Genomic DNA, 9483 nt, shown 5'->3' with positions numbered 1-9483 from the left:
TATAGAATAGCTATCTTGAGGAGTGTGCAAGAGAAAGGGGCAATGGGACTCTCTGAGCAGATCAGGTAGTAACAGTTGGAGGCCTGGGGCTGGAAGCTTGGACTAGGGAGAAATTGCAAGAGTTATGAACAACTTTCTCCTGGCTTCCTTGTTTATATTCTTTTGACTTGTTCTCTCTCTCCCCATCAATTATGCTTTCTCCTTTTTCATTCTCTTCCCTTTCTTTTCCCACTTCTCCCCTAGACTTGATCACAATATATTGTTTTGCATTTTTAATTTTTTATTTAATGAATCAAATTAAAGTTATAAGTGGGTCAAATATATTTCTTCCTCTAAGAGCCAGTTGTTAAACATTTACTAGCACATCTGCCTACTCACATTACCTAGGACATTGCGCTCTCATTTACAGGCCTACTCTTCAAAGTATCGTTACTTGCATCCTCTCCACTGGTTCTCTCTTTTGCTTTCAACTGAGCACAGATTTACCCTATTTAAAAAAACAAAACACAAAATCTTCACTTGACCCTGCTGCCCCTTTTAGCTATCATTATGTTTCTCTCATTCCTTTCACAGTCAAACCTCTCAAAAATGTAGTCATAACATGTTCTCCATTTTATCACTACATATCCTCTCCATTACCCCTAGCAATCTCACTTCTGCCGTTCATGCCATAGAAACTGCGCAGTGGAAAGTCACCCATGGTCCTTTATTCACCAGCCTCAGTGGCAGTTTTTCTTAGATCTCATTCTCCTTGACTCCTTTTCCTGATTTAACTCTACTAAGTACTTGCTGAACGAGAGCTGATAGGAGTACATTTGGGATATGAATAATGTGGGAATTAATTTTGCTTGACTATTTTTTAAAAATTTGAGTTGGGGAGGATGACATTGTGAGAAAGATTAGAAATAAGGTTGCCCTTTTCCCACGCAAAAAAAAAAAAAAAAAGGGAAAAAATGATATGCATAGATTTATTTTAAAAATGCACAATAGAACAATAGGAAGGCCAGAAGTCCTGAGGATAGCTTTGGAAGTGTCATGTTCATTTTTTTTAATGACTCAAAAATAAAATCAAACTACATAAGAACTTGTTTCACATACCACCCTCTATTTCAGCTTTATGATGCATACAAAGTATTCATTTCATATCATGTTTATGAATTTCAAAATTTAAAAAAGCAAACATTAAAAAAACCCTAAGTACCCCTTCTTCAAAAGGGTGGCATCCTTCCTTGGTTTTTATTTTAATAATCTAACTGTTCAATTCTTATTTCTCATACTGTTGGCTTTTTTCCCCTATTTATTTCTATTCATCTTCCTGATGCCCTCTAGACATTAACAAAACACAGTCTGTCTTTAATATTCTACCCCTCTCTGTTTGTATTCTTTTCCTCAGTCATTTCACCCAGTTCTACAGTTTCAAAGTTTCAATTACAGCTTCTCACAGATTACTCTTAGCTCTGATCTCTCTCCTAAGGCCCAATTCTGCATTTTCAACTGTATCCTGGACTTTTCCATCTTCATGTTTCATTATCACCTCAAACTCAACACATCTAAAATTAAATTCATTTTTTTTTCTGTCATTCCCATTTTCTCCTGTCCCCCCCCCCCCCCCGCCAACTAAATCCAGGAACACCATGAGCAACAGCTGGCGGGTAAAGTTGCTAAAAGGGGATTGTAGGAATCTTTGGTTTTATAGCAAGCATGGGGAATCAGGAGGGATCATTTCCAGGTGTATTAACAGACTTTGCCTTCCACTAGCTCACTGGGTAAAAGACTTGCTCTTAAGCCCAAGATGCTTTAGTTCCTCCCAGTCAAGTTTTCTAAAATTAAGCTGAAGGACAAATTCAAAAATATAAGCCAGAGGTTTCTCATCCCCAGCTTAATGGAGAGGAATATGGGGCAACCAGGTAATGTAACAGGAAGAGTGCTAGACTTGAAATAGGCAAACCTTAAACAAAAAATCCTGCCTCAACTACTTTGCAGCTATGTGAGCATGGGCATGTTATTCATTCATTTATTCATTCAACTTCTCTTAGGTTCAGTTTCCTTATGTATAAAATATGGTGATAAGAGCACCCTCCTTGCAAGGTTCAAATAAGATAATACACAGAAAGTACTTTGCAAACCTCAAAGGCTAGGTATTACTATTATCTACAGAATCCTAGAATGCTCAGACTTGCAGGAATCTCAGAGCTCACCTAGTCCAATCCCCTCATTTTGTAGGTTGTGGTTGATGAATCGGGGTGCGATAAATCCTACTGAAAGCTCACGACAGGAAGCAGAAACTTTGGCAAGTTCTCCCAGGCTGGAAAGCCTTCAACCACTGTTTGAGAAACAATGAATTTAAAGTGGTTGAAGTATAAAATTAGGGAATTATAGAGATGTTTGTCACCAGTAGGCTGGCCATTTGGGATGAATCTGTGTTAACTATGACTATGAAAAGGAGAAAACAATTTAATTCCCAGTCTTGTGCACCCCTCCTTCCACTAGCACAGTGGATGACTGAGCTTGATCAGGGTAGGAACATCAGCATTCAAATCCAATCTCATTGGTTTGCTAGCTTATGACCCTTAGTAAGTCACTGCTCAGTTTCCTCATCTGTAAAATGGAAGATAACAATAGCATCTACTTTACAGTTTGTTGGGAGGATCAAATGAGATAATATTTGTAAAGTGCTTGGCTAACTTTAAGTGCTCTTTAAATATGAGTTCTTCTTCAGTGATGTCAGTAAACTAATAATGGGACAATGAGCAAAAAGTATTCAGAACTAACCTGCCTTTAGAACATCTGTAAATATTAACTACAGGGGCTGAGGACTGGACTTGTGAGTTCCCTGACAAAGGAAAATTCACCTTCCTCATGGCTGTAAGTCCACACCTTCTTGACAGCCTTATAGAGATTTGCCTAGAATACTGAGATGTTAAGTGAGTTGTGTACCTGAGACTCCTAAATGGATCATGATGGTTGTGTCCCAATCCCCAGGACCTTCCTCTCATTTCTCAAGGTCTCTCAAGGTGTCACTATCTTCTTCTCCACCTCAACTCTTGCCCTTATCCTAGGGGAATTTATCAACATTCCTATTGATATTTCCTCAAATTTCCTGACACATCTACACAAACACACACATAATGCCTCAATCCCCTCACATGCACCTCAGCCATACATAGAAATGACCATATAATACGATATTTCACCATTACCTGCAATTGTACTACTTCCCTAATCAAAAACTTGAACATTCCTTTGTTTGATCAAACCTTTCCATCACTTCCTTCTCTGTGATCTAAATTTATTCCTTACATTCATTATGACCTTCAATCTCTACTCCATATTACTATTTTCAGCTCTCTACCCTTGTTCTGGTTTCATTTTTATCCCTTTCCATTCCTGACCTTACACTTTACCAATTCATTTCCACACAAACCTCTATTCAGTTAGCCAACAAGCATTTATTAAGCGCCTAATATGTGTCAAGTACTATTTTAATCATACAAAAGCATTTCCCTTTTGTCCTATCACCACTGGCTTCACCTATCACCTTGGCAAAAATGGCCCGACTCAAAAACCAATGAAATTGTGTATACCCTTTGATCCAGAAATACTATTCCTGGGTCTGTGTTGCAAAGAGATCACAAAAAAAGAAAAGGACCCACATGTACAAATATATTTATAGCAGCTCTTTTGTGGTGACAAGGAATTGGAAATTGAAGAGCTGTCCAATAATTGGAGAATGACTGAACAAGTTGTGATGTATGGTCATAATGGAATACCATTACACTATAAGAAATGAGCAGGTAGATTTCTGAAAAACTTAGAAAGATTTACATTAACTAATGCTGAGTGAAGTGAGCAGAACCAGGAGAACGTTGGGCACAGTAACAGCAACACTGTGCAATGATCATCTTTGATAAACTTAACTCTTCTCAGCAATACAATGATTCTAGATAATTTTAAAAGACTCATGATGGAAGATGCTATCCACATCTGGAGAAAGAATTGATGGAGTGAATGCAGATTGAAGCATACTGTTTTCACTTTTTATTGTGTTTGTTTTTGTATTTTTTCCCTTTGTTCTGTTTCTTTTTTTCACAAGACATGCAGAAATATGTTTTACATTATTACATGTGTATAACTCATATCAGACTGCTTACCATCTTGGGGAGGGAGGAGGGAAGAGAGGGAGAAAATTTTGGAACTCAAAATCTTTTGAAAGTAGGGGCACACTTAGTTTGCACAACAGATAGAGCTCCACCCTGGAGTTAGGAGGACCTGAGTTCAAGAATGTCACACACAACTAGGATGATTGGATACACTGTAAATTAATATTATCTCACTTAAATTGGGCCTTCACTGTAGCAAAGCAATCCTTTTATTTCTCCCTGATTTCCTACTTCATTTACCATAAAAGCTACCCTGAATTTTCTCATTTCTTCCTATGCCTCATATACATCTATCTCCTTCAGGATCCAAAGGGCCAACCTAGCAGTGGATAGCCCTTCCAGCAGAGAGCTAAACCTTCAAGAATCTACATGAGAGAAAAAAAGGCTTTCAAGGCCAAGAAGCAAGAGACACTCTTTTGGTTACATGTGTTTTCCATGCAGATGCATCATTCAGTACCATATATGAATTGTTCTTGCTATTCCAGTAAATCTCTTTCCTAAAAGCTCATGGAGTCAAATGAGTTAAAATGTGAGTTAAAATGGCAAACAACTGAAGACTTGTGAATAGCACTTCTAGAAACCCTACAACTCTTTAACAATACTCTGGGAAAAGTAGTCATCAATTGCATCTATTAGGGACCCTAAAACAAAAAGATGAAGATGTTGGGAAAGTAACTGCAGAGGAGGCATTTGATATTAAGAAATATTCTAATAGTAGTTCTTCTAATCCTACCCTTAAGTTACTAGAAATCCTATTGCTAGGAAAAAACTGAAAGATGAAATTCAACAAATGTTTATCAAGTATCTTTTGTGTGAGCCTCCCAAGCATATTTGTTGAATTTTGGGGGGATTCATTTCAATTCAATTAATATTTTATTTAGCATATTCTATTTGCAAGGCATTAGTTAAGCATGAAAATCAAAATGTTCCTGTCTTTAGAGAGCTTACATCAGTGGTCCTCAGAGTGTAGTCCAAAGAATTGTTGGGGTCTCTGAAACCTTTTCAGAGGGTCTACAAATTCAAAATTATTTTTTATTTCTAATATAGTAAATAGCTATAAATATAACCCATATGAACAAAACCTCATTGAACAGATCCTCAATAGTTTTTTTTTTTTTTTTTAACAACATAAAGATACTGAGAACAAAGGTTTGAGAACCACTGGCTTACATTCTACTGGGGGAATACAATATGTGCACAGATAAGTAAATATACAGTGTATGCAAACTTTCACAAGTTAAATATAGAGAATATATATGCTCTCTAGAAATAATTTCAAGAGGAAGATTATATTAACAACTGTAGTTATTAGTCTTGAATAACAAGTGGCACCCAAATTTAGCTTGATGGAAAAATAAAACACTATCCCTGCACCTATAGAGTTTGCTGTCTGTTGCCCATTCTATAGATTTAATAATACAACTTCTACTGCCTTCCTAACAACAAAAAAAAGTTAACATTTTGGTTCTTCTTAAAGAGAAGTTGAAACATACCATCCTATGCTCCTTAACCATTGAGACTGTGGGATATCATCTGTCCCAGTGTATATGTGATACCCTGGGACAAGTCACATCTTATGTTAGGTTCCCTTAAGGCCAAAAACACAGTCTAACAATTAATTAATCAAGCCAAGTTCTGGGTTCACTGAATTGGAGTACTCTGGCTCCTGGTTTTTTGGGTTGTTTATCAGGACAGACAGGTTGTTGGGGGGTTTTTTTGAACCAAAATTCTGTTCTACATTTGAACCTCTATATAACTGGTTCTTAATTGAAAAGAAGCCCTTTCTAAGTTGTTTTTCATCACTCTCCTAGCTATTACCCATTTGTCTCAATGCATAGAATTTATTGAACTAGTTTAGAGTTAGAAGAGGCCCCAGAGATCTAGTCCAATGCCTTTAAGTTATAGATAAAGACATTGAGATCCAGAGAGGCTGGGACTTGTCCACGATCACAAAGCTGATTTATATCAGAATCAGGGCCAAGTTTGGGTCTCTCTCTCCCCCATTTGCTACTTACAACAATAACTCACAATTATATAGTGCTTTTTGGTTCTAAAGTGTTTTGCATATATAATCTAAGTTAATGGCTATCATAATAATTTACATTTATATAGTGTTTTAAACCTTACAAAGTTCTTTCTTCATAACTATCCTGTGAGACAGACAATACAAAGGTTATTTTAAAAATTGTGTTGTTTTGTAGTCTTTTCAGTCACATCTGACTATGACTCTATGACTCCATTTGGGGTTTTCTTAGCAAAGGTACTTGAGTAATTTACAATTTCTTTATTCAGATAACAATAATGATATCCTTATCTAGATAATGATGATCCAGATGATGAAACCAAAGGCAAATATAGTTAAGTGCTTTGTCCAACTAATATATGTCTGTAGCCAGATTTGAACTCAAGCCCTTCTGACTCCACTCTATCCACTGCACCAGCAGCTGCCCAAATTGTAGGTACTTAATAGTTAGTTAATGACAGATTGATTGGTAACCATTCTGTAAATAAGGAAACTAAGAGATTATGTGATTTATCCAGGATAGGAAATTTCCCACTTTGGATTTGAACCCAGGTGTATTCTCCACCAAGAGCTTAGTGCCTGGGCTTCCTCTTTCTTTGGCTTCAGAAATACCGTACCCTTCTGGTTCTCCCTCCTCTTTAATTATATCTTCTCTCCTTGATTGTGCTCATCTGAGCCTTGGCTGCTGTTTTGCCTTTATCAATTCCATATCTCATTACCAATATCATCTATCCAAAAACAATTGCTCTTTCTTAATTGCTCACCTAGAATGAGAACAGCTTCCTACTTTACTGTGAAGACTAAGGACATCTTCCAGATCTGCTTTTCATTTCTCAATCTTAAAGCTTCATTGCTCACTTTCTCCTCCTCCTCTATGATCATAAAAAAGGATGTTTCCTTCCTCCACACTAAAGTAGTCCCCCTATTCCCTCCCCAATCAGGCCCTTGAACCCATTCCCTTCCTCTTCCTTGTTCTAGTAGATCTTCATTCCTTATGGCATACCAGTGATCTAAATCATCCTTGATTTCTCCCCATATATCTGTAGACACTCTCAAGTTCCCCAATCTTTTTTTTAAGCTACAACTGTATCTCTCCTTCCCTTTAATTGTTAAACTTCTTGGGGGAAAAAAGTTTTACACCCAATATTTCCACTTCCTTATTACATACCCTCTCCTCAACCTCTTAAAATTTCACTTCTGCACTTCTATGAACTGACTTGAAGCGAAATAAGCAGAACCCAGAAGACAATATGTACCATGACCACAATATAAATGGAAGAAACAACAAAACTACTGAAACTGAAAGTTGTGAGATAACAAGCCAACTTGGCCCTAAGAAGGTAGTTTTCCAGTTTCCTTTGCAGTAGTAGGAAACCATGAATGTAGAACTCTGCATATAATGTCAGGCTCTTTAAATGAGTTGGTTAGTCTTGCTGGACTGTTCTTATATCCCTTTTTAGTCCTTTGTTACAATAGATGGCTTTTGGGGAGTGAGGAAAGAACAGGAATATATTGGGAAATGTAGGTAACAAAAGATATTAATCTAATTTTGCTTAAAAAATAAAAAGATCACTTCTGCCCTTCATTTTACTGAAATTACTCTCTTAAAGGTCATCATGACTTAATCACTCATTCCAACTTTCTTTATATTTTTTCAAGTTTCTCTATCCTTAAACTCTCCTGAATTCTGCATAGTAGATCCCTCCCTCCTAATGGGTAATTTCTCCTTCTGCAGTTTCAGAAGCATCACACTCTCCTGGGCCTCCTTAGGCTCTCAGGTTTAGGAAGAAAGATGAGTTCCATTTTGGATAACTTGAGCTTAAGATGCTTATGGAATATACAAATGGAAATATCCACCATTAGTGATATGGCTTTAGAACTCTACTGGCCTCTTCTCAGCAATTCAAGTCTCAGCAGTTCCCATAGACTTGGAACAGAAAATTCCATGCACATCCAGAGAGAGAACTATGGAAGATGAATGTGGATCCAAGCATAGTGTTTTCACCTTTTTTGTTGTTTGTTTTCTTTTTCTTTCTCCTGGCTTTTTCCCTTTAGAACAACATGACAAATATGGAAATATTTGTACATGTTTAGTCTATAGCAGATTGCTTGCTGTCTTGGGGAAGAGGGAAGGTAAGGAGGGGAAGAAGAAAATTTTGGAACACAAAGTTTTACAAAAATTAATGTTGAAAATTATCTTTACATGTATTTAGAAAAATAAAATTCTATTGAGGGGGAAAACGCACCATAAGGAGAACAGACATATATAGATAGGTAGATAGGTAGATAGATAGATAGAAAATATATACATATGTGTGTGTACAGAAAGAAAAGGGGAGAGGTGAGAGAAAGAAAAAGAAGAAGGAAGAAGATGAGAAAGGGAGGAAGGGAAAGAAGAAGGGGGAGGAAAAAGAGGAGAAGAGGAGGAAGACAGATAGAGAAAGACAGACAGAGACAGAAAGAGAGAAAAAGAGAGAGAGAGAGAATGAGACAGAGACAGAGAGAAAGAGAGGGGGAAGGGAGAGAGGAAGGAAGAGATAGAGACAGAGAGAGACACACACAGAGAGAGAGACAGAGAGAGAGAGGTGTGAATCCTCTATTTGCAGATGATCATTGAACTTAGAGAAGCTAATTAGATCATCAAGAGATAAAGTATCTAATGAGAAGAGAGCCCAGGACAAAACTCTGAAGTGTACCATTGCTTTCTCGGTAGATAATACACCATACTGTAAAGAAGTATTCATAAAAGTGGGAGAAAAGCCAGGTAAGAGCAACATTATGGAAGCCAAAGGAGGAGAGAGTGTACAAGAGTAGAGGGTGGTTCACCAAGGACAAAAGCTACAGAGGATGACTCAAAAAGAGCACAAGGTTGAGATTGTGTCCTTTGGATTTAGTGATAAAGAAATGCTTGTTACGTTTGGAAACAGCAGGTTCAGTAGAGGAGGCCAGTTGGAAACTATATTGTAAAGGGTTGAAAAATGACTGGGTTGCAAGTAAAATCAGTGATTGAGAAGAATTAACTCCAGTGGAATAAATGAAGGTGTAATCTTTGTGGGGAGTGGGGAGAGGTAAGATTTGAAGCAAAACAGTGTGGGGATAAGAACAACAAATTCGAAACATGGGATCATACATACAAAGCTAGAAGGAATCTTGGAAATTATCTAACCCATCTCTGTCATTTTACAAGAGGAAAGGGGATCATAGAGGTGAAGGAACTTACAGATGATTACACAAGACATGAGCTCAAATTCCCACTCTCCTAATTTTTATCTATGGGACTTTGGGACACATAACTTTGCT

This window comes from Sarcophilus harrisii, chromosome 6 (assembly GCF_902635505.1).
Source record: "Sarcophilus harrisii chromosome 6, mSarHar1.11, whole genome shotgun sequence".
Taxonomy (NCBI): domain Eukaryota; kingdom Metazoa; phylum Chordata; class Mammalia; order Dasyuromorphia; family Dasyuridae; genus Sarcophilus; species Sarcophilus harrisii.
This window is presented reverse-complemented; position numbering follows the sequence as displayed.